Raw genomic sequence first — 26955 nt, forward strand, 5'->3', positions numbered from 1 at the left:
CTGCGCTCTCTTTTCCTCCCCCCTGCGCTCTCTTTTCCTCCCCCCTGCGCTCTCTTCCCCCCCCTGCGCTCTCTTTTCCTCCCCCCTGCGCTCTCTTTTCCTCCCCCCTCGCTCTTTCCCCCCCCTCGCTCTCTTCTCCCCCCCCCTCGATCTCTTCTCCCCCCCGCTCGCTCTCTTCTCCCCCCCGCTCTCTCTCTTCTCCCCCCGCTCGCTCTCTTCTCCCCCCCCGCTCGCTCTCTTCTTCCCCCCCGCTCGCTCTCTTCTCCCCCCCCTCGCTCTCTTCTCCCCCCCCTCGCTCTCTTCTCCCCCCCACTCGCTCTCTTCTCCCCCCCGCTCGCTTTCTTTTCCTTCCCCCCTCCTCGCTCGCTCTCTTTTCGCTCGCTCTCTCCTGGCATGGTCAGTACAGAAATCTCTCCATCGTGGAGGGGTGAGAGGGAGTAATAAACATGGAGTCCCTACTGTGTCTGTGTATTTATTTCTAATAAAGTATTTTTCTCTGTGTGGTCTTTTTTTTTTTTTAAACCCTTTATTGGAGATTCTTAATGGCCAGGTCAACCTTGGCCTGACATTTAGAATCTCGGGCTTTATACCAGCGGGTAAAACATAGCTGGTATTAACCCCTTATTACCCAGCGTGCCACCTGCCACCAGGGCCACTGGAAGAGTTGGAAACAGCGCCAGAAGATGGCGCTTCTATAAAAGCGCCATTTTCTGGGGCGGCTGTGGACTGCAATTCGCAGCGGGGGGCCCAGAAAGTTTGGGCACCCTTCACTGCGGATTCCAATCCCCAGCTGCCTAGTTGTACCTGGCTGGACTCAAAAATTCGGCAAAGCCCATATCATTTTTTTTTTTTAATTATTTCATGAAATTCATGAAATAAAAAAAAAAAAAGGGCTTCTCTATATTTTTGGTTCCCAGCCGGGTACAACTAGGCAGCTGGGGGTTGGGGGCAGCCCGTAGCTGCCTGCTGTACCTGGCTAGCATACAAAAATATGGCGAAGCCCACGTCATTTTCTTAAAAACGTTTTCAGGGAAAAACCTTTATAAAAAAAAAAATGCTTCCCTGCATTTCTATTGCCAGTGAAAGTAACACCAAGCAGCGGGGGCTAGCAGCCAGTAGCTGCTTTGGTTACCCTTAGCAACAGAGAATGCAGCGGGAGCCCACAAACAATGTGATTTTTTTTTTTTTATTTTTAATGAATTTTTTTTAAAAAAAAAAGGCATGGGCTTCGCCCATCGAGCACCAGAGCATTTTACTGCTCAATTCATCCCAAGTAATCAGATGACTCCAGTGTCGGCCGATTACTTGTTCTGTGTCCCCCTGCATCCATCGCAGCGTGTACGGGCTGTGAGGTGAGCGGAGTGGAGACAGTGACATGCTCTGCTCTGACACATAGTGTGCTGCATGTCACTATCTTTCTCCACTCTGGCACTTGTAGTGCAGGTGACCGGATGCTACATGTCACTAACTGTCTCCATTATGGGACTTGTTGTGCAGGTGACCGGATGCTACATGTCACTAACTGTCTCCACTATGGGACTTGTTGTGCAGGTGAGAGTGTATACAGTTGGTACTATGCAGCAGAAATCACAGAGTGGGGCAGTTAGTGACATGTATCATCCGGTCACCTGCACAACAAGTCCCAGAGTGGATACAGTGACATGCAGCACACTATGTGTCAGAGCAGAGCATGTCACCAACTTGCTCTGCTCTGTCACCTGCGGTGCTGCATGTCACGTTTTTGCCGCGATTTGGTGCCTTTTTTGCTGCGTTTTTGCTCACTGCGTTTTTAATCAGTGCACAATGCCATTAAAGATTGTTGATGAAAAAAATAAAAAAGGTCTGATGTCATTTCCTTATTCAAAATGTTCATTGTATGCAGGAGAGCAGACAGCAGCTGCAGAACTACAAGGCTCAGCATCCTCCATCCAGGACTGTATGCAGTTTTTTACCCAAAAAGAAAAAAAAAATGACGTGGGCTTCACCATATTTTTGCATGCTAGCCGGGTACAGCAGGCAGGTACGGGCTGCCCCCAACCCCCAGCTGCCTAGTTGTACCCGGCTGGGAACCAAAAATATAGAAAAGCCCTTTTTTTTTTTTAATTATTTCATGAATTTCATGAAATAATTTTAAAAAAAAAATGACGTGAGCTTCGCCTAATTTTGGTGTCCAGCCGGGTACAACTAGGTAGCTGGGGATTGGAATCCACAGTGAAGGGTGCCCATGCTTTCTGGGCACCCCCACTGCGAATTGCAGTCCGCAGCCACCCCAGAAAATGGCGCTTTCATAGAAGCGCCATCTTCTGGCGCTGTATCCAACTCTTCCAGCTGCCCTGATGCCGGGTGGCTAGCCGGGTAATAATGGAGTTAGGGCTAGCTGTATATTATCAGCTAGCCCTAAGCCCGAAATTCATGGTGTCACGCCAATATTAGACATGGCCACCATGAATTTCTAGTAATGATAAAAAAAAAAAAAAAAACACAACACACAGAAAAATATTTTTATTAGAAATAAAACACAACACAATTAGTGACTCTATCTTTATTGAAATAAAGAACCCCCCGCCGCAGTAATCCTGGGTCAGGGTCCCGCGCCGTCCAATCCGGATCCAATATCATCTGATCGGTTTGCTGGAAGGCAAAGTGATCAGATGATGTGTCAGGTTAAACTACGTGAATCACATCACACATCAGCTGATTGTATAAAAGCCGATTATACAATCAGCTGATGCATCAGTAGAAAAAAAAAAAATAAATAAATAAATACTCACGTCTGTGATGATTACCGGCAGCTCCCGGAGCAGAGTCTGATCCTGGCCCATCACTGCAGGAGCGGCCGGTAATCAGCTGATGAAGTCCCCTGACGGCAGGATCAGCTGATAGCCGGGCGCGAAGAAGCCGGCAACACCACGAGAATCGATCAGCTGATGCGTCAGGTGACTGCATCAGGTGATCCACGGCCAGGTCCTGCAAGCTTCGTGCATGCCCCGGGGAGACTGCACACAGCCGAAGCGGCGGGACCGAGACAGGGGCTGGAAGCTGGCATGGCACCGGGACCCTGCAGACAGGTGAGTATGACATACACACACACATACACACTCACACACACACACTGTATATACGCACACACACTGTATATACGCACACACTGTATATACACACACTGTATATACACGCGCACACACTTTCTTCCCCTGGCTGTGTAGAGTAGAGCTGCTGCTGTCTCTGTGTGATTGATGATCTCAGTGCATCCACAGGGAAGAGGCAGGGAGGAGGGTTTGGGTGGGAGCAGAGTGGGTGTATTAGACACAATGGGTGTGTTAGATAAGCTAGACACCGCCCTAGAGCCACAAAGAATTCTGGGACTTGTAGGAACTGAACACAGGAAGTCAGAGGAGAGATTAACCCCATCAGAGCTGGAGCCAGCAATGAGCATGTGCTGCTAGTGCACAATGAAAGGTAATTTTGCTGAAAAAACATAATAGATGTGTTGAGGGGCACATATTAGCAAGATTTATCAGAAAAAAAAAATCAGTTTTGGTAACTGGACAACTTCTTTAACCTCAGGGATACTTACAATGATGAAGAGGCCTGAGTCTCCTTCCTGGCCCTGCACCTGACCAATCCTGATGTAATTCCCTCCTCCCCAGAGAAGTATTGGACAGGACTGTGTTGAAACCACAGATAAAGACAGAAAAGGGAAAACCCCAAAACTATCCACACACACAGAATAAGACAATAAGAGATTCAGGAGGAAAACACGATCAGGAAGGAAGTACAAACAACAGGGGTAGACTACACAACCGCACAAAGAAAAATCACAACTAAGTACAACTTTTACCAGAGAGAGTCTGGTACACCACACCTCACAGACCAACATAGAATAACCTGTAGCTGGCATTGGTAGAAGGTTCCAATAGTATAAAAAAGGAGTGGAGCAGCTGTGACAGGTCTCCCCACAACATGGGTAGCAGACAAGCAAAGATTAACTCTTGCTAGCCTGCCTATGAATCAGAACACAGCAGGTCGACGCCCGAGTCTGCTAGTGTGTTACGTCACCACCGGAGTGTGCTCCAGCGACTTCTGCTCCGATCGCCAGGCGACGCCATGTTCCTGCCGTGGATGGTGCTGGTGATGGGAGAGGAGTCGATGCCAGCGGCACCGGTGGGCGCAGGCTCCGATCATCCACTGGGCTGGGTTAGCTTGGGATCTGCAGTACCGCTGGCTGACTGTGGGTGGCATGTGTCTTCCAGATGAAGTTGCCAGCGTTCAGCTACAGCCAATGGGAAGACACCACACCCTTCTTATTCCCCCTCCTGTCACATAACCACTGCCAGAGATAGGTCTGATTTTCCTGGCTCCTGTTACGTCCTATTTTGTTGGTGATTCCTGTGTGTTGACTTTTGCGTGTTGTCTGACTACCCTCCTGCCTACTGTTTTTGTACCTCGCTGCCCGATCCGGATTTGACCTCTGCTATGTTTGCTGACTACGTCATTGCCTGCCAATTCTGTCCCTGTCCCGCAATTCCTGGTTTGACCCTGCCTGACTACTACTCTCATCGGACTGCAGCCTTCCACAGGTAGTGATCTCCAGGGCCCTGTGTAATTCCAAATTCCTGTATAGGAGTTAAAGGGTTTTAGGGTTCTGGGGGTCCTGCTTGGTGAGTGGCTTCCCTCTAGCCTCCCCTTTACAGCCCATCTGAGTCTGTGGATCCAGGCAAGCGTTACATTATCTCTGGCCCATCTAACTAGGAGAGAGAAAAAAAATGGATTCTCTCCATGCTGTGCTAAATCAGGTGCACACCCTTTCTGGCCTTGTACATGGACTTACACAGCAAGTGCAGGATCTCAGGTCTGCTCAGGTCCAAGCCCCTGCAGCAGCACCTACGTTAGCATGTCCAGAGTCCCGTCGACTGCAAGGGAGCAGATCACGTTGTGGAGCCAAATATGGAGTGCCTGGATCAGAGAGGCAATCGCTTCCAAGGCAGCAGCACCACCTGAGCGGACCCCAGGATACCTGCTCAGGTGCCCAGGTACTTCTTGCAGACCCTATGAGGTTAATGTTAACTGTCTCATTGTCTCACCAGGGAAAATCTGTACGGCTGCATGCCTTTGTTGATTGTGGCTCTGCTGCTAATTTTATAGACACTATTGTAGCAAAAGAGCTGGGTTTGACTTTGCTAAAGTTAAATGCACCTATTAGAATATCTGCTATTGATAGCACCCCTCTCACTCAGGGTGTGGTTACTTTTTCAACTCCAGAGATTTCCATGCTTGTTAGTGCTCTGCATGTAGAATCAGTGTCATTTTTTGTTCTTGAGAATTTGATGTCAGCAGTGGTATTGGGCATGCCATGGCTGCGCAACATAACCCGGTCATAGACTGGCACCAGGGTGAGATTGTGCGCTCGAGCCCTGACTGTCAGGAGACATGTATGTCGTTATCTGTTAACCTGACTAGAGCTGAACCTATCTTCATACCTCATGCATTCAGGGATTTTGCTGATGTCTTTTCTGTATCTGAATCTGAAAAATTACCTCCGCACAGAGATTATGACTGCCCCATAGACTTGGTCCCCAATTCCTGACTCCCCAAGGGTAAAATGTATAATCTTTCTGGTCCGGAGCGTCAGGCCATGAAAGATTATATAGCAGACAGTCTGCAGAGAGGGCTCATCAGACCATCCAGGTCACCAGTCGGCGCTGGATTCTTTTTCGTTGATAAGAAAGATGGTGGCCTCAGACCTTGTATTGACTACCGTGAACTTAATGCTATTACTGTAAAGAATCAGTACCCTCTGCCACTCATCCCCGATCTGTTTAACGAGCTCATAGGAGCCCGGTGGTTCACCAAGCTGGATCTCAGGGGAGCATATAACCTAATCCGCATCAGAGAAGGAGATGAGTGAAAATCGGCATTTAACACTCCAGAGGGACACTATGAGTACCTGGTAATGCCTTTTGGATTAAGTAATGCACCGGCTGTGTTCCAGAACTTTGTTAATGACATTTTCAGAGATATTTGTGGTCAATATGTGGTGGTCTATCTGGATGACATCCTGATTTATTCTCCTGATGCTACGTCACATGTCCAACATGTACGCACTGTACTCCAGAGACTCAGGGAGAACTCCCTATTTGCTAAATATGAGAAATGTGGGTTTTTTTGAGGCAGAGGTTAATTTCCTGGGTTATATATTGTCTGCAGAAGGCTTCCGCATGGATCCCTCTAAGCTTCAACCGATTAAGGAGTGGGTACAACCCAAGTCTCTGAAGGCCTTGCAGCATTTCCTTGGGTTTGCTAATTATTACCGCAAATTTATTAGAGATTTTTCCAAAATTGCCAAACCCCTCACCGATTTGACTAAAAAGGTGGCTGATGTGGTTAATTGGAAGCCAGAGGCGATCCATGCCTTCTCAAAATTAAAAGAATGTTTCTCCTCAGACCCGATTCTGGTTCAGCCTGACCTTATGCGTACGTTTATTGTGGAAGTCGATGCATCCGAGGTTGGAGTGGAAGTGGTGCTATCACAAGGTACTCCGTCTCTCACTCAGCTTTGTCCTTGTGCCTTCTTTTCCCGCAAGTTTTCTCCCACAGAGAGAAATTATGACATTGGTAATCGTGAGCTGTTGGCAATTAAATGGGCCTTCAAGGAATGGCGTCACTTCCTCGAAGGCGCCAAACATAAGGTCACAGTCATCACAGACCATAAGGACCTCACTTATCTGGAATCTGCTAAGAGACTCAATCCTAGGCAAGCTAGGGGGGCATTGTTCTTCTTCAGATTTGATTTTGTGGTAACATTCCGGCCCGGTACCAAGAACACCAGAGCTGATGCACTTTCCCGTAGCTTCTGTCCCTCTCAGTCTGAAAACTCTGAACCAGTGCATATTTTAGCTAAAGGCATTATTATGTCATCTGTTTCCTTAGATTTGATAGAAGAGGTCCATAATACCCAAGACCAAGCTCCTGAAACCACTCCTGTCCATAAACTGTTTGTCACCCCCTCACTTCGCCTATGGGTACTCCAGGAATCCCACAATTCTGTGCTGGCAGGTCACCCTGGTATCATGCAATACCCTCCGATTAGTAACCAGGAATTTTTGGTGGCCAACCGTAGCGAAAGATTGTAAGGAATATGTACTGGCTTGTGAAACTTGTGCTCGAGCCACGTACCCGCCCTGCTGGATTTCTCCAGTCCCTACCTACTCCAGTAAGCACTTGGACACATCTCTCCATGGACTTCATCACTGACCTTCCACCCTCAGAAGGGAAGACTTGTATCTGGGTAGTAGTGGATAGATTCAGCAAACAGTGTCATTTTGTTCCTCTGTCCGGATTACCCAATTCTGAAACTCTTAGCAAGTTGTTTATTAGGCATATTGTGCGGTTACACGGGGTTCCGGAAAATATTGTTTCTGACCGAGGAACACAGTTCATCTCAAAATTCTGGAGGGCGTTTTGTAAAAAGATCAATATAGAGCTATCTTTTTCATCTGCCTACCACCCAGAGACCAATGGTCAGACCGAATGTTCCAATCAAACCCTTGAACAATATCTCCGGTGTTATGTGTCTGACCATCAGTCTGGTGGAATATCTGCCGCAGCTGAGTTCGCTATCAATAATCAGTATCAGGAATCCATCAAGACTACCCCCTTTTTCTACAATTTAGGGTTGCATCCACGTTTTGGTTCTTTTTCTTCCGCTGTGGTGGATACTTCTGAGGCTGAATCAACTGTGGACAAATTGAAGGCTACCTGGTCTGAGGTGAAAGAGAACCTGAAGAAGGCAAAGGTTGGTCAAGCCTCCTCTGCTAATAAGAGACGTTCCAAGGGCCCTAGCCTTGGAGTTGGGGACAAGGTATGGTTATCCACACGGAATTTTAAACTCAAGGTCCCTTCTGCTAAGCAGGGTCCGAGGTTTATTGGACCTTACGAGATAATCGAGGTAATTAATCCCACAGCTTTCCGCCTGCAACTCCCCCCATCCTTCAAGATATCGAATGTGTTCCATAAGTCCCTCCTCAAGTTATATCGTGTCCCCATTCACCCAGTCAGTGACCCTCCTCCTCCTGTTTTGGTTGAAGGTAACTTGGAGTATGAGGTACAGAGAATACTTGATTCCCGTATTGTCAGAGTACAGTATTTGGTGCATTGGAGGGGTTATGGCCCTGAGGAGAGGTCATGGGTCCCTGCGAGCGATATTCATGCTAAGGGTCTTGTTCGGCGGTTTCACCTCCAATTTCCAGGGAAGCCGGGTTTTGAGGGTCCGGAGGCCCCTCATGGAGGGGGGGGGTACTATTACATCACCGCCGGAGTCTGCTCCAGCGACTTCTGCTCCGATCGCCAGGTGACGCCGTGTTCCTGCCGTGGATGGTGCTGGTGATGGGAGAGGAGTCGATGCCAGCGGCACCGGTGGGTGCAGGCTCCGATCATCCACTGGGCTGGGTTAGCTTGGGATCTGCAGTACCGCTGGCTGACTGTGGGTGGCATGTGTCTTCCAGATGGAGTTTCCAGCGTTCAGCTACAGCCAATGGGAAGACACCACACCCTTCTTATTCCCCCTCCTGTCACATAACCACTGCCAGAGATAGTTCTGATTTTCCTGGCTCCTGTTATGTCCTATTCTGTTGGTGATTCCTGTGTGTTGACTTCTGCATGTTTTCTGACTACCCTCCTGCCTACTGTTTTTGTACCTCACTGCCCGATCCGGATTTGACCTCTGCTACGTTTGCTGACTACATCATTGCCTGCCGATTCTGTCCCTGTTCCGCAATTCCTGGTTTGACGCTGCCTGACTGCTACTCTCATCGGACTGCAGCCTTCCACAGGTAGTGATCTCCAGGGCCCTGTGTAATTCCAAATCCCTGTATAGGACTTAAAGGGTTTCAGGGTTCTGGGGGTCCTGCTTGGTGAGTGGCTTCCCTCTAGCCTCCCCTTTACAGCTCATCTGAGTCTGTGGATCCAGGCAGGTGTTACATAGCGTTGATCCCGGGCACCAGAGAAACCATCGAGCAGAGTGTCAGAATCCGCAATCTGAACAGGGTCCAATGCCGCCATGACATTCAGCAAAGTTTCTGCAAAACTCAGTGTGACATTAAGAAAGCACATAAACAATTTGCTGAAGACAAGCAGACTAAGGACATGGCTTACGGGAACCATGTCCTGTGGTTTGATGAGACCAAGATAAACTTTTTTGGGTCAGATGATGTCAAGCGTTTGTGGGGGCATTCAGGTGAGAAGTAAAATGACAAGTGTGTCTTGTACCGCTCGCCAGTGTTGAAGTGAGCAGTATTAGTAGTGGACTCACAGGTATATAACGGGACAGGAGCACAGGACCTGACATCTAGCTATCAGACAGGTAATACTAACTAAAGGAGTTGCGCAGGCACCTCCGCTCCCCTAGTGGGAGGATGCCTTAAGTATCTACTGCCTCTCGGCTATAGTCTGAGAGGCACTTCCATGAAATAGCGTGCTGGCCCTTTCAGAGTATGGAATGTACTCACGCGCCCTAAGAACATTCCCAACGTATAGGCCCCAAGAGGAGAAGGCAAAGAAGCACATGGACGGCCGTGGGAATGCGGGGGAGGACGCACTCCAGCCATGGTGCTGGGGAAAGGTAGGGTAGTGCAGGGACACCAGTGCTACAGTACCCCCCTTACGCCCCCTCTACCCCATGGCTAATGGCGGTTTCTTCTCCAGCAAGGTGTTTCTAGAAGCTGTAGGAATGGCTGGTAGAAAGGATAGGGCGGATGGCTGTTGCTTTAATGGCCTCTTGCCGAACACTGAAAGGCAGACGGCAGCGGCTTCCAGGGTAGTCCTCACAGAGACCTCAGGAGCAAGACAGCTCTTATGGCAATTCTGCCCCCAGTGGAGAACCTCTCTGGATTTTCAGTCCAGGGCAGGCTCATGGGAAAGGCAGACCCAGGATAAGTGGATAGGACAATTGTCTAATCACCAGGAATGATATCTTCTCCAATGAGAAGCTCTCACTTGAAGTTCTACCTGCTCAGAAACAAAGAATATTGGTACCGTCCAGAGTGATCCATCTAGCAAAGATACCGGTGGCATCGGACAGGGAATTGGTACCTACCCATCACAGACTGTTGACTAAAGTTCTCAGCTGAATACCTCTATGCAATATGGACATGGACAGGGTTAACGAGGATTTATTCTTGCCAAGTGTAGCTCTTCCTATTGGCCCTTGGCAAAATAGTCCTGACCTCATTGGACATGCATGGATGAAGTGTTCCGCACCTCTGCAGAAGAAACATAGGCCCATGGCACAATGATGGTCTCGACATTGTTCGGAAATTTTGATATGGTCAATCTACATGGGTTAAGGAACAGGAGCAGCAACTGGAAACTGGGAAACCAGTGGCTTCTGGAGAAATGGAACAAGGTGCACAGGTTCCCTTTCATGTTTCACCTCCACAGATCGTTACTGCAACCTGAGGTCGACCTGGACAGCCAAGGAAATCAGGTCATCTAGAGTAGAGGAAATATCATGGCCTGCAGTTCATTCTTGATCCTCCTGGATAAATCATCCCAAAATTCGGCCACCAGTGCCTGATTATTCCATCCCAGTTCAGAGGAGACGGTGCAAAACTGTACCGCATTCTGACAGACTGTGTGGTCATCCTACTGTAACAGCACCAGAGGGGATGCAGCAGAGGTGACACGACCAGGCTCATCAATAACTTTCTGGAAGGGCTTCAAGAAGTCTATTATGTCTGAGGTCACTGAATCTCTTCTCTCCCACAAAGAGCTGACCCAAGCAGGGGCCTCTCCCTTGAGGTGTGACATGAGGAATGCCACTTTCACAAGGTCTGAAGAAAACTGTTGGGTGAAAAATTCAAAGTGCAGGGAGCACTAATTTATGTACCTTCGGCATTCCTTCGGGTCGTCGTAGAATTGTGGTGGAGAGGACAGGCAAAGCATGGTTGCTGTCGGTGCTTGAACTGCAGGCTGTACTGATGCAGATGAGCCAGCTGGGGCCAGGTCGTTTAAACGAATGTTCACCGTTTGAAGAAAGGACAATATCTGATCCTGCTGTTCCAGCATCTGTGGCATCTCCAAATAGTATAAAGTTTGTATACCAGCTCACCAGTTCATAAGGTATATACTGTATGTACTTCAGTCAACATGCGATACCTCCTGATAGAATAAAGTTTGTATATCTGCTCACCAATTCATTGGGTATATTTGTACTTCAGCCAGTAATGCGGTGCACGGGCATTCCTGGTCCAGCTCCCAGGTGTAGATAACAATCAGAATAAAGGAGTGGTGTCCAGCTTCCGCATATAGTTCATTATAAGTAGCAGGCAGAAAAATTCTTCTTGAATAAAATCATCAATTTAATTTCATTATTAAAAAGTCAGCAGATGAAAAGACAAAATAAAATTGATGGTTTTTTTCAAGAAGAATTTTTCTGCCTGCTACTTATAAGGAATTATTGTCCCGCTACGTATGGTGAAGTACCAAGCAAGCGGCAAAAGGGAAGGAAAACATTGTGTCTAGGGAAGGGGGAGATGGTGACCCCTGACCAAACCTACCGCTGATCTCTGGGATCCCTCAGCACGCTAGATAGATAAGTTCCACACCTATGACCCTAGGTATCCTGAATGCTGGACCCTAAATAGGGAATGGGTAGGATGAGCTCTTCTTCAACCCCACTAAACACTAGATAATACACAATGAGGGCACACAAGAGGGAAAATGCATGAACTACTTATCCACAGATGACTCAGGTAGAAGTTCAGCAAAATTTCAGCAATGATACTACAGATGACTACAAGCCACCTATTTGCAGCCAGAGCTTGAATTAACTGAATAATATTACCAGCACAAGTCAAGGGAAGATGGGAGTATTTAAGCACAAAAGGAATACTGATAATCAGCAGCTGAATGGAAAGAGGGCTCCTCTCGGTCCTAAAAGGGAGGATATGAAAACCCATCAGGAAAGCTAACTACTAGTGCAATGAATACTAACAGCAGGAACAATAAAAAGTCAGAGAGCATTTTGCAAAGCCAAACGCTGTGACCTTCTATATAACTGTCCCCCATGACACACCCGTGACAACTATATGTGGAAGCTGCAGATATCCCAATATAGTGCTGGAAGCGAAAGAGTGTTGGAGTCAGCGGAGTCCCTGGCCTGCACAAACTGTGACGCTTGCTGGTGTTGAAGCAAGCAGTAGTAGTAGTGGACCCACTGCACCATAGGGGGACTCGGGCTTAACCTGACATGGGAAGGGCTTAACTAAGCGAACACCGAGGTGGACTTCAGGTATTACTCCCAGGACAGGGTCCGGGACTATAGCAGCTGACCCCCAGGGCAGGAAATGCAGGCAATGCAGGGACGGACACAGATGTAGGCAGGTAGAGTCTCTAGTGCTGGCGGGTGGAGCTGGGATGACTGAGGCAGACAGGACAGGTGATGCAGACAGGTACAGCGGGTACAACAGGGGCAGACAGGTATGGGAAAGCACATACAGGTATATAATGGGAGAGGAGCATGGGACCTGACAACTAGCTAACAGATGGGTAACAATGACTAACTAAAGGAGTTGCATAGGCATATCCCCCCATGGAGCATGGAGGGGCTGCCTGCATTATACATGGAGAATGGAGGGGCTGCCTGCATTATACATGGAGCATGGGGGGGCTGCCTGCATTATACATGGAGCATGAAGGGGCTGCCTGCATTACACATGGAGCATGGGGGGCTGCCTGAATTATACATGGAGCATGGAGGGGCTGTCAGCATTATACATGGAGCATCGGGGGCTGCCTGTATTATACATGGAGCATGGGGGAAGCCTGCATTATACATGGAGCATGGGGGGGCGGCCTGCATTATACATGTAGCATGGGAGGGGCTGCCTGCATTATACATGGAACATGGAGGGCTGCCTGCATTGTACATGGAGCATGGAGAGGCTGCCTGCATTATACATGGAGCATGGGGGGGCTGTCTGCATTATACATGGAGCATGGAGGGGCTGCCTGCATTATACATGTAGCATGGGAGGGGCTGCCTGCATTATACATGGAGCATGGAGGGGCTGCCTGCATTATACATGGAGAATGGAGGGGCTGCCTGCATTATACATGGAGCATGGGGGGGCTGCCTGCATTATACATGGAGCATGAAGGGGCTGCCTGCATTACACATGGAGCATGGGGGGCTGCCTGAATTATACATGGAGCATGGAGGGGCTGTCAGCATTATACATGGAGCATCGGGGGCTGCCTGTATTATACATGGAGCATGGGGGAAGCCTGCATTATACATGGAGCATGGGGGGGCGGCCTGCATTATACATGTAGCATGGGAGGGGCTGCCTGCATTATACATGGAACATGGGGGGCTGCCTGCATTGTACATGGAGCATGGAGAGGCTGCCTGCATTATACATGGAGCATGGGGGGGCTGTCTGCATTATACATGGAGCATGGAGGGGCTGCCTGCATTATACATGTAGCATGGAAGGGGCTGCCTGCATTATACATGGAGCATGGAGGGGCTGTCTGCATTATACATGGAACATGGGGGGCTGCCTGCATTGTACATGGAGCATGGAGGGGCTGCCTGCATTATACATGGAGCATGGGGGGGGCTGTCTGCATTATACATGGAGCATGGAGGGGCGGCCTTCATTATACATGGAGCATGGGGGGGCTGCCTGCATTATACATGGAGCATGGGGGGGTCTGGCTGCATTATACATGGAGCATGGGGGCAGCCTGCATTATACATGTTGGATGGAGGGGCTGCCTGCATTATACATGGAGCATGAGAGGGCTGCCTGCATTACACATGGAGCATGGGGGGGGCTGTCTGCATTATACATGGAGCATGGAGGGGCTGCCTTCATTATACATGGAGCATGGAGGGGCTGCCTGCATTATATATGGAGCATGGGGGGCTGCCTGCATTATACATGGAGCATGGGGGGGTCTGGCTGCATTATACATGGAGCATGAGAGGGCTGCCTGCATTATACATGGAGCATGGAGGGCTGCATTATACATGGAGCATTGGAGGGCTGACTGCATTATACATGGAGCATGGAGGGGCTGCCTACAGTATACATGGAGCATGGGGGGCTGGCTACATTATACATGGAGCATGGTTGGGCTGCCTGCATTATACATGCAGCATGGGGGGACTGCCTGCATTATACATGGAGCATGGGGGGGCTGGCTGCATTATACATGGAGCATGAGGGGGCTGGCTGCATTATACATGGAGCATGGGGGGCTGCCTGCATTATACATGGAGCATGGGGGGCTGGCTGCATTATACATGGAGCATGGGGGGCTGGCTGCATTATACATGAAGCATGGGGGGCTGGCTGCATTATACATGGAGCATGGGTGGCTGCCTGCATTATACATGGAGATCGATGGGGCTGCATTATACAACATCACGGACACCTTATACATTGACTATAGGGGTGCATTATACATGGAGGAGTATGGGGTTGCATAACACAATATGAAGGTTTTATGGGGCTGCATTATAATACATATAGGACTATGGGGGCTACATTATAATATATGGAGCACTATGGAGCCTACCTTATACATGGACTATGGGGGTGCATTATAAAACATGGAGGACTATGTGGTGCTGTATAATATATAATATATGGTTCATTCTAATATATGGAGAACTATGGAGTGAATTATAATACATGGAGAACTATGGTAAACTTATTATAATAATTGGAGGGCTCTGAGGACTACTTTATACATGGAGGACTATGGGGTGAATTATAATATATAGAGGACTATGTGGTGCAGTATAATAAATGGAGGACTGTGGGGTGAATTATAATTCATGGAAAACTATGGGAAATGCATTATAATACATGGAGGACTATGGAGCTGCATTCTAATATATGAATGGTTATGTGGAACCCTTTATACAATATGGAAGGCTATGCGGGGGCGCCAATATATTATTTGGAGAACTATATACAAAGGGGACAAAGATACAAGCATGGGATGGGAACGTTTTGTGCTGAGGGAAAAGAGCTCTTTCCCTCAGAACCCAGCTTTCCCATGCTCTGATATGGGAAAGCTGGGTGCTGAGGGAAAGATGTATAGCAGAGCCTGTGGAAGCTGGGTGCCGAGGCAAGATGGATATCAGAACATAGGAAAGCTGGGTGCTGAGGGTAAGAGCCAAGTGTCAGCGTCATTATACCGTACCCCGAATGTCAGTGTCATTGTCCCGTACCAAAACTGTCGATGTACGTGGAGGGGGGCCTAGGTCCGAACTTTGTACCGGGGCCCATCAAACTCTAGTTACGCCACTGCCTTTCACTGTGGTTGTGTAACGGGGTGCCGGGGGTGCCTCAGGAGTCGCTGGGATGGCCGCTTCATGTATCAGGTTAACCCCCGGCCCCGCCGCCACTATTGGGACAGGGGAATGTTTTGTGGGGCAGAGTGTGGATGGCAGGAGCACGCCGACAGGCTCAGGAAAACTCCGCAGGCAGGCATCAGCTGAACCAAAAGGCATTTTATTACACAAATCTTCAAAACAGTTTCGATACACAAATCTTGCAGTGTAAAATCACAATTCCTGCCGGGGAAACTGTTCCTGTTCTCTCTGTTCAGGGGCCTTGTCCGGCTACTCTCGTTTTCTTCACCTAAGCTCACACTCCGGTTACTGCAGACTTGACCCACACAATTCTGCTTCGCCGGCTAAGCCTCTTCGGGTCCCACCTGCACACTGCTGGTTCCCGATCCGGACACTCTCCTTTTTCTCTCTCTCTGGCTAACTGCCACAATCGGCCCCACACTCTGCCCCTGCTGCTCCTTCTCCCCCGTCCCAGCAGACACTGCACTTCTTCCTACAGCAACCTCTCACCCTCCCCCTAGACTGTCCGGCTCCTCCTCTCTCCTGTACTGTTCCTATGGGGACAGCCGCCCCCCTCTGGCATCTAGGGGGGGAAAAACCCATTAATACTGTAAAACACAAAACATTAACATCTTTAGCTACCCCAGCGTGGGGCATCTTCAGGGAAACTGCGCCTCTGTGTAAGGGGTCCGTCCACCCCTTACATTCCTCCCCTCTTTTTGCCTTAGCATCCCGGCAAGGCTCGTATCTGTAATACAAAACTTAACCAGCAAGGCAATCTCTTTATAAAACTTTAAAACCTTCACCTAAAACACAACCAATGGGCACACAAGTCCGGCGCCCGGAGTCCCTCCAGGGAGCTCCCGGTCTTTGTAGCATGTTTGCCCGGAGGCCCTCAACAGGCGCTCCCGGTCTTAGCCGGTCTTCTGCCCGGAGGCTCTCCCAGCACTCCCGGTCTTTGTAGGCAGGAAGCAACAGGCAATAAGATCTCCGTAACAATCACGGAGGGAGTCTTTGCACAGTCCGGCATCAGGCTCCTTCCGGGGTCAGTAGCTTGAACGTTGCGGCAACTATAAATCTTCACCGGGTTTTATTTAACAATTTCGGTTCTCAACACATATATGTTCATCACCTCCGATCGCTCAGGTTCACGCGGGGTGGTAGGCGCGCTGCCATTCAGCCCGCTGGGCCCTCACATAATCGGAGAGGGATTGGCCTGGCAAGCGGCGCAGTCTCCGGAACGGTTCATAGTTGACCTGTGACTCTGATTCCCCTATCTCCGGTTTTGGCTCCTCGGCCTCCGGCGGGGGTGACGGGGTAGCTGGACGGGACGGCTGGGGACTACCAACAACGACCACCGGGTGCGTCACCATACTCTGGCAAATCGCTAATAACGCCGGTGTCCCCTTTTCCATTTCGGCTACCGGTCCTGTAACTACTTCTGGCGACACCGCTAGGGTGTTTCTTGACCGACGAGCTTCAGCCAACACCGGTCTCTGCTGCGTACGTCTCCGGTACTGACATTCCTCCCACTCAATCTCCTGTTGCCACTGCGCGGCCTCCTGGGCAGTGGGCATCCGGGTCACTCCTACGGCAAATAGGCCCCGGCATCCCACTTCTCTCCGGCACTTCACTTTCTCCCCCAGGTACAGAGTATGGAGACGTTGGGGTAACCCCTCAATGTCCAGATTGACCCGATTGTAAAAGAAGTGGTCCCTGTTCTCATCGTCTTCTATAAACCCGTATCCCTCGGCCTGATTGAACTTGACCACGGTGCCAACGCTACACTGCCGGTCAAATTCTTCACTAAGAGGTCCGGCCATCATCTCCCTGGCCACGGTCTCGACCAGGAGCCTTTCTTGCAACGGGTCTATCTCAGGCGACGGGGACTGTCGTCGGGTTAGGGGCGCCGGCTTTACCGGCTCCCAGAAAAATCCCCACTCATCTTCTTCAAGCTCCGGGACATGTTGCTCTCCCGGGGCCGGAACTTCCGTGGGGGTTGGAGGTCCTACCTTGGCTGGCGTAACCACCTCCGGACTGTGGAGGGGTATTCCCAGTGTCTCGCTTCCCGGCTGCAGTTGAGTCTTTTAGGTGGCCCGGACTTCTGTGGATGTTTCGCCGGTCACGGCATCCCACGAAGTAACCCACGTAACTTTGGCGGGTCGCTCCGGACCTCCTGGCACAGCCGGTAACTTAATGGTAAGTGCCTCCTCGGCGACGCTCTGCCTCGGGCGTCCTCTTCCCAGGCTGGCTGTCACCAGCGCGCCCGCTGCAGCTCGCTTCTTCGTCTGCGTCTCCATCTCACTTATTGTCAACTGCTGAGTTGGCGTCTCCTGTAATGGCGCCGGGGAAGGTGGAGGCGGGCCTTCTTTTCCCACTCTTGTATACACTCCTCCCCTAGCCTCGCTCACCAGGTCGACCCAGCATAGGCGACGCCTCTTTTTTTCGGTAACGCCGCCCACGTCGCTAGTCTTCAGCAGCATCCTGGGGCCAGTACCTCCCCTCTTTGGGCGGCGCACTCTGTACTTCTTTTTCTTCACCGGCCAGCTCAGGGTTTTTCGTTTGGCGCTAATTTTCCGCGCGCTCACTGTGTTCGTGAAGACGGCGGCCATTTTAGCGCCATCTTGTGCCTGGTCCAACGCCTTAGGCACCACTTGATCTTCACATTCTTGAATCGGGACCCCCCGCAGATAGTCCGGATCCTGCCGACTACGCCACATGTAACGGGGTGCCGGGGGTGCCTCAGGAGTCGCTGGGATGGCCGCTTCATGTATCAGGCTAACCCCCGGCCCCGCCGCCACTATTGGGACAGGGGAATGTTTTGTGGAGCAGAGTGTGGATGGCAGGAGCACGCCGACAGGCTCAGGAAAACTCCGCAGGCAGGCATCAGCTGAACCAAAAGGCATTTTATTACACAGATCTGCAAAACAGTTCCGATACACAAATCTTGCAGTGTAAAATCACAATTCCTGCCGGGGAAACTGTTCCTGTTCTCTCTGTTCAGGGGCCTTGTCCGGCTACTCTCGTTTTCTTCACCTAAGCTCACACTCCGGTTACTGCAGACTTGACCCACACAATTCTGCTTCGCCAGCTAAGCCTCTTCGGGTCCCACCTGCACACTGCTGGTCCCCGATCCGGACACTCTCCTTTTTCTCTCTCTCTGGCTAACTGCCACAATCGGCCCCACACTCTGCCCCTGCTGCTCCTTCTCCCCCGTCCCAGCAGACACTGCACTTTTTCCTACAGCAACCTCTCACCCTCCCCCTAGACTGTCCGGCTCCTCCTCTCTCCTGTACTGTTCCTATGGGGACAGCCGCTCCCCTCTGGCATCTAGGGGGGGGAAAACCCATTAATACTGTAAAACACAAAACATTAACATCTTTAGCTACCCCAGCGTGGGGCATCTTCAGGGGAACTGCGCCTCTGTGTAAGGGGTCCGTCCAGCCCTTACAGTTGTACAAAATTTTCTTAGGAAAACTAAGGCCCTAAGTGCACGTTTAATTTTTTTGCCGTGTTTTGGGTGCAATTTGGGTCACCAAACTGAATGCATTTCCTTTCCAGCAGACTGTGAGATTTCATTTTTGCTGTGCACATGCATGTGGTTCCTCCTATTTTGATAGACAGCCAAGATAAGAGCACAGCTGGGGGCTGCAGCCTGCAGACATATGTTTTATCTGTGCTGGCTATCATATGGGGGACCCTACATCAATTTTTTATTTATTTATTTTTACTGTACGCTATAGACCCGCAGACCAAGTCTGTGATTGGAAATGTCAGACACGCTGTCACTGAGCGTGGGGGCACATCTGACTGCAACCAGTCACAAATGCTGATGGGAGGGGGAAGCAGTACATATGCAATGAAGGTAATGAGCGCCCCCTGAAGTGAATGAGAGGCCACGGGAGCAGTTACAGCCGTGCCGATGACTCGGTAAGTTTAGCGCATTCGTTTTATTATTTTTTTCTTTATTTTTCCTTTTTTTTTTTTTTTTTATTTCCCGAGTGCTGGATTCCAGTTCCATGAGAAATCCAGGCCCGGCACTCAGGTGCCTTTGAACCCATGGGGTCAGACTTTACAATCTAGTTCGCCCATCACTATTGTCACCAATTGAATAAAAAACGCATTGTCAAAAATGCATGGTAAACGCATGTGTCTTTGGATGCGTTTTTCTGACCACATGATGCAGTTTTGTGGTGAATACACAAAACTGCAGCGTGTGGACATAGCCTAAAGTAGATAGTTGCACTGAACTTCTAGTAAGGATGCTATCTTCTTTTCATCACCTTTGCTGTACAATGAGAATCAAGGAATATTATCTCCATAGCACTTGGATTGTTTCCCAGAAAGGCTTGGTAAAGTGAAAAGCAAGGTAAATGGTGCCACCAAGCTTTCAGAACTGTAGAAGAAAAATACCGACAACACTGGGATACCTCCATGATCAGTGGCGTAACTAGAGTTTGATGGGCCCCGGTGCAAAGTTCGGACCTGGGCCCCCCCCCCCTCTACGTACACCGACACTTGGGGTATGGGATAATGACGCTGACACTTGGCTCTTTCCCTCAGCACCCAGCTTCCCTATGTTCTGATATCCATCTTGTCATCGGCACCCAGCTTCCCCATGCTCTGCTATATGCACATCAGAGCATGGGAAAGCTGGGTGCTGAGAGATGTATAGCAGAGCATGGGAAAGCTGGATGCTGAGGTAAAGAGCCCTTTTCCCTCAGCACAAAACGTTCCCATCCCATGCTTTGTCCCCTGTTGTATAAAGTTCTTCAAATACTATAATGGCCCCCACATAGCCTTCCATATACTATATTGGGTCCCACATAACCCTTCATATATTAGAATGCAGCTCCATAGTCCTCCTTGTATTATAATGTATAATGTATCCCATAGTTCTACATATATTATACTGCACCACATAGTCCTCAAAATATAATACTGCACCACAGTCCTCCATGTATTATAATGCACCACAGTCCTCCATATATTATAATGCACCACAGTCCTCCATGTATTATAATGTATTCCCCATAGTTCTACATATATTATACTGCACCACATAGTCCTCAATATATAATACTGCACCACAGTCCTCCATGTATTTTAATGCACCACAGTCCTCCATGTATTATAATGCACCACAGTCCTCCATGTATTATAATGCATTTCCCATAGTTCTCCATGTATTATAATTCACCACATAGTACTCAATATATTATACTGCACCCCATAGTCCTCTATATATTATAATTCACCCCAGGCCTCCATGTATGATGCACCCAGCCCCCATGTATAATGCAGCCACCCGCCCATGCTCCATGTATACTGCTGGCAGCCTCTCCATGCTCCCTGTATACTGCTGGCAGCCTGTCCCTGCTCCCTGTATACTGCTGGCAGCTCCCCCATACTCCATGTACACTGCTGGCATCTCCCCCATGCTCCCTGTATTATGCTGGCAGCTCCCCATTCTCCCTTTATACTGCTCGTGTGTCGCCCAGGGACCAGGGGTACTCAGATCCGGGCCACAGGGTCACTTCTGTGGGTATCACGGTGGCGTGACCCGGTCTGTGATCCCAGGCTCCACAGTAAAAGGGGATTTGGTAAGGGAGATTGTCCGTGACGCCACCCATGGTTGTGGTGAGGTTGGAACACCACCGCTGCTCTGGACGGGGATCCCGGGAGCGGTGACAGGGAGCAGCTAGATGTTATTTCTCCCCTCCGAGGGTAGGGGGTTGGTTGTCCCGGGGCCCGGTGATGGGGTAAGCAGGGAGCAGGGCGCAGTGCTGCGGTGCGGTGCCCGAGGGCACGGGCGTACTCACAAGTAATTCACACGGAGTCACTGGTAAACTAGGAATTGCCGGTGTCCGCAGCCTTCGGTACGGGGGTGTTAGTGTCCCACACACGGTGCAGCAGCTCCTGTTCTTTCCCTGCAGCCAGGTGCCTTTCACTCCACTCTCTTCCTCTTTCTCCTCAGCCGGGAACGGGGAATCCACTCCCCTGTAGTGACCCGGGTCACCCTAGGTACCGAGGGGCCACTACCCTGCTCTGGCTACCTCTGGCCCCTTCCTCACTACAGCCTGTCCCGGCCCTCTCGGAGCACTCTTCACTTTCAGCCTGGGAGCTACAACTCCAGACTTCTCTTCTCTCTGTCTCTCCAAACACTCTGCTCCAGCCCCTCCCCTCTGCTCTGCTTTTCTCTTACCATGGGGGATGTGGTTTGTCTTGCTGCACCGGTGTGGGATCAGATTACCAAGGAGGATTAACTCTTTCTGTGACAACCTGGCTTTGCCAGGGCGTCACACAGTTGTCGCGGGCGGAGGAGGGGACGCCGCGCTCTCCCTACTGCTCGGGTCCGGCTGCCATGGCTGCTGCGGCCTGCTGCTGCTCGGTGGCTTGAGCGATGGGCCAGATCCCGGGGACTCTAGCGTCGCTCCTCGCCCATGAGTGAAAGGGGATTGGGTGTTGGGATATAGTTTATTGTCCGTGACGCCACCCACGGTTGTGGTGATTTGTTGGCACCACCGCTGCTCTGTATGAGGATCCCGGGAATGATGATATGGAGCAGCTAGTTGTTGTGTTGCCCCTCCGTGGGTAGGGGTTGGTGATCCCGGGGCCCAGTGATGAGGTAGGAGATGCAGGGCTTGGTGGGCGCAGGGACACGGGGGCAGCGCTGTGCCTTGCGGCACTGTGGTACTCACTCAGCCTGAGACGATGACACAGTTCTCGGTAAAACACACGGCTGGAAAGACGGTTCCCACGGACGGCTGCACTTGCTTTTCCCCGGTAGTTGACGGTGACGGTCCCTTTTCCTGCACCTAAGATGATGATGGTTGCGATGGGTTCCCACCGGTAACCCGCTCCCCGGCTTGGATATGGGCCGGAGGAGCCCTACTTTGCCCGCAGGCGCTGGCCCTGAGAAACTGGTGCCCTGGCGGTGTCGGTGTCTCTCTGTAACGGTCGGACTGTTGCCTTCAATCGGGACCTGGTTGTTTGGAGACAGACGTCCCCTTCACTGACGGATTTGGCAAATTATGGCGACTCCTAGCCTTGCCGGGATCCGAAAGGCCCCTGCCCTGGTGCTGACTGTTCTTCGTATACTGCTCCAGACCGCCGGGCCACTACCCATCCGCGGTCCTTCCAGCAACCTCCGAGCAGTCACCCCTGCGGACTATCACTGCCGTCTGCTGACCTTGCTGTCACTGTCCGGGGCACACACACCCGGACCAACTTCAGGCTTTACTACTGTCACTTTTCACTTTAGCTCCACTACTACTTCACTTCCTTCTACTTTCACTTCCTAAACTCATCTCCTTGTTTACTCCTCACTCTAGCTCTTCCCTGAGCTGACTGCCTGGTTTTCCCGCCTCCAGAGCTGTGAACTCCTCGGTGGGCGGAGCCAACCGCCTGGCCCACCCCCTGGTGTGGACACCAGCTCCTGGAGGAAGGCAACAAGGATTTTGGTAGCTTGGGTGTTCCTAACTGGGGTGTAGGGTATGGTGGTGTGATGACCTGTGACCCCTGGCTTGCCCAGGGCGTCACACTGGCATCTCCCCCATGCTCCCTGTATACTGCTGGCAGCTCCCCATGCTCTCTGTATACTGCTGGCAGCTCCCCCCCATGCTCCCTATATACTGCTGGCAGCTCCCCCATGCTCCCTATATACTGCTGGCAGCTCCCCCATGCTCCCTGTATACTGCTGGCAGCTCCCCCATGCTCCGTATATACTGCTGGCAGCTCCCTAATGCTCCCTGTATACTGCTGGCAGCTCCCCCATGCTCCCTATATACTGCTGGCAGCTCCCCCATGCTCCCTGTATACTGCTGGCAGCTCCCCCATGCTCCCTATATACTGCTAGTGTGACGCCCTGGGCAAACCAGGGGTCACAGGTAATTACACCACCACAACCTACACCCCGGTTAGGTACATCTAAGCTAGATCCAAAAATCCTTGTTGTGTTGCCTTCCTCCAGGGGCTGATGACCACACCAGGGGGCGGAGCCAGGCGGTTGGTCTCCGCCCACCGAGGAGTTCACAGTCCTGGAGGCGGGAAAAACAGACAGCCTAGTTTTGACAGGGAAAGTGGAAGGAGAAAAGTGTGGCCAAGGAGCAACTGACTGACAGCGTCCGGGTGTGTGCCCCGGGCGAGACAGCAAGGTTAGCAGACGGCGGTGACCGTCTGCAGGAGTGGCCCATCGGAGTTGCCGTAAGGACCGTGGACGGGCGGTGGCCCGGCGGTACCGGACCGGTACACAAGGAGAAACCAGCACCATTGGCAGGGGTCTTTTGGACCCCGGCAAGGCTTGGAGTCGCCGTAAAATTTGCCAAATCCATCAGTGAAGGGGACCTCCTGGGTTTCCACACAACTAAGTCCCGATTGAAGGCAACCATCCAACCGTGAGAGAGGGACACCGCCACCGCCAAGGCATCAGTTCCTCAGGGCCAGCGCCTGCGGGCAAAGAGGGGCTCCTCCGGCCCATATCCAAGCCAGGGAGCGGGTTACCGGTGGGAACCCATTGGAACCAACAGCAGTACCTAGGTGCAGGGAGAGGACAGTCACCGTTAACCTACCGGGGAAAACCATCAGCAGCCGTCTGTGGGACCCGTCTTTCCAGCCGAGTGTTTTACCGTGAACTGTGTCATCGTCTCAGGCTGAGTGAGTACCACCGTGTCGTGCGGCACAGCGCTGCCCCCGCGTCCCTGCACCTCGCCAGGACCCGCAACCCACCTGCTACCGTCTATCCCTACCCCATCACCGGGCCCCGGGACAACCAACCCCCCTACCCACGGAGGGGAGAACTAACAACTCGGCTGCTCACTGTTACAACTCCCGGGATCCCCGTCCAGAGCAGCGGTGGTGTCAACCCTATCACCACAACCGTGGGTGGCGTCACGGACAATAACCAAATCCCCCACCAACAATCAACCCCTTTCACTCACGGGCGAGGAGCGCCGCTCGAGGCCCCAGGATCTGGCCCACCGCTCGAGCCACCACAGGGCAGCGGCCAGACCCGAGCAGTGGGGAGAGTGCGGCGTTCCCTCCTCCGCCCGCGACAACTTGGCGTCACGAACAGGATCCTACCGCTCTGCCGTTTGGTAGAGGTGCGCCTTGTTACCGCCGGAGGTGTCCGGCCGAAAAATTTCAGAAGCCGCCATCTTTGGCGCGGAAAGTTCCCGCTCGAGCGTCTCCTCGAGTAGTGGAGGCGCGAAGGCCAAAACCCCGATAGAGGAGGAGCCGGAAAGAGGCTAAGGGGGACGAAATGGCGGCTGCTCGCATGTGAGCACGGCCATAAAAGCAGGGATGCCAGGACCCTGCGTCCATCTTGTTCCTGGGGGAGGCCGCCAGCAAGATGTTTATGCCGTCCCGAAGCACCGTGGCCCCCGCGCCTGGGACAGCGGCGTGGGTGGAAATCCGGACCGCGCAGCTCTACCAGAGGCTGCAGGTCAAGATGCAACTGCTCTTGGAGGAGTGGGAGACCGACATGGCAGAGGTCATAGCGACCGTGCGGAGACGCGAGGAGGAAGCTGCGGAAGGAAGGCTGAGTGACCCACGCCCCAATGCCCTTAAAGGGCCGGTCATCGCGGCTGCGGGACCCGGTCTAAACCCTCTCACCCTGCTGCCTCCCTCGCCACCTGTCCCGGAAGCCGTGACCCCGCCACTAGGCCCGCTGCCACCGCAACCGGTAGCGATACCCCACATGCCCGCCCCGGCAGGCCGACCTGCAGCCAAAGCCCGTAGCCAATCGGAGGTGCTGCCGTGGAAAGCCCCGAAGCCCGAACCGGAAGCGCCCCCCGAGAAATCCCCTGAGCCGGAGCTGATGGACCGCTCCGTAAAGAAGGCCCAGCCGCGGAAAGCCCCTGTGCCCATCCCCCACGCCTCGGATGAGGTAGCGCCGGGTTGCCGCTGCAAAGCGGTGCCCAGGGCCAAGTCACCGCGGGTCCTTCTGCCCAGATCACCAGCAGTGGGCAGTGTCCAAAAAGTCTCGCGGGGCCCGACCCGTGCGCCGGAGCTCGCAGCAGCCCCGTACTGGGACAGGGAGCCGGTACCGTTGGGCCCAGAAATTGTAGAAAGGGAAAGGAAGAAGGCAGAATTGGTGGCCCGTGCAATCCGGGAGAAGGAGAGTCTGAGGCAAGCGACTTTCCGTGTCCGGGGCCCCCTGTATGATGGGCAGGTGAGGTGGTTTGATGTCCGCCGGGGCTATGGATTCATTTATGAACCGGGCCTGGAGGCCGAGGTGTTCATAGCCCGACGGGATGTGAATGCCCACCTGCCGGAGGAGCATCCGGGCCGTAACCTAATGCCGGGCGACCTGGTGCAGTACACCTGGCACTGTGGGGAGAGGGGGTGGTTTGCGCTGGACGCCAAGCTGAGGGGCAGCCAGGAAGCCCGGGTGTCCGCCGCACCCTCTCCCCCAGCAGCCACTGAAGAATCAGAGTAAGGGCAGCGGAGCCCCGTTGTCACCGTCCCCGTTGGGACCAGCACTGTTGAAAAAGTTTGAAAGTTTTGAAAGTTTATGGAAAAATGAATGATAAGTGAAATGAAACCGAAGATTTACCTGATTGACTACAGTTGATTAAAACCGTTTGTTGCTGGCACCGTTGTCCCCGTGGGGATCGTCTACAGTTTTGCATAAGGAACTTCTTATGGACAAGCCTGAGAACTTGCAGGGCAACCACAAACTTAGTGGAATGTAAATATGTTGCTGTTACAGCTTCCACCGTTGCCGCCTCCGGAGAGGCAGATTGGAGGAAGGGCCCGCAGTGGAGCAGGCTGGGGCCCAGCCACCACCGGAACCGGTGGCATTCCTCTGGGGGTTTCAGGGGTTCCCCATGGACGTGGGTCCCCTGAAAAGGACAGAACCCGCTCGGGCAGCTTGTGCAGGACTGGGGTCAAGGGGTGCTGCCTGTTTCTTAGGGGCAGCATTAGGGCCAGGTTGCTTGGGTGGGAGAGAGCGGAAGCCGTAACCGTTTTGAAACCGTTTTGAAACCGTTTAAGTAAGAGTACCTCCCGATGTGGGAAGATGTTATTTTAATTGTATTGTGTGTTACCGTTTTTCTATTTTTCTACAGTTTAAAGAAAAATAAAACCGGTGTTGGATGGGCAGCCCGCGGACGGTCTGCATTTTGCTAAGGGGGAATGTGACGCCCTGGGCAAGCCAGGGGTCACAGGTAATTACACCACCACACCCTACACCCCGGTTAGGTACATCTAAGCTAGATCCAAAAATCCTTGTTGCCTTCCTCCAGGGGCTGATGACCACACCAGGGGGCGGAGCCAAGCGGTTGGTCTCCGCCCACCGAGGAGTTCACAGTCCTGGAGGCGGGAAAAACAGACAGTCTAGTTTTGACAGGGAAAGTGGAAGGAGAAAAGTGTGGCCAAGGAGCAACTGACTGACAGCGTCCGGGTGTGTGCCCCGGGCGAGACAGTAAGGTTAGCAGACGGCGTTGACCGTCTGCAGGAGTGGCCCATCGGAGTTGCCGTAAGGACCGTGGACGGGCGGTGGCCCGGCGGTACCGGACCGGTACACAAGGAGAAGCCAGCACCATTGGCAGGGGCCTTTCGGACCCCGGCAAGGCTTGGAGTCG

This window comes from Anomaloglossus baeobatrachus, chromosome 4, assembly GCF_048569485.1.
Source record: "Anomaloglossus baeobatrachus isolate aAnoBae1 chromosome 4, aAnoBae1.hap1, whole genome shotgun sequence".
NCBI classification, from domain to species: Eukaryota; Metazoa; Chordata; class Amphibia; order Anura; family Aromobatidae; genus Anomaloglossus; species Anomaloglossus baeobatrachus.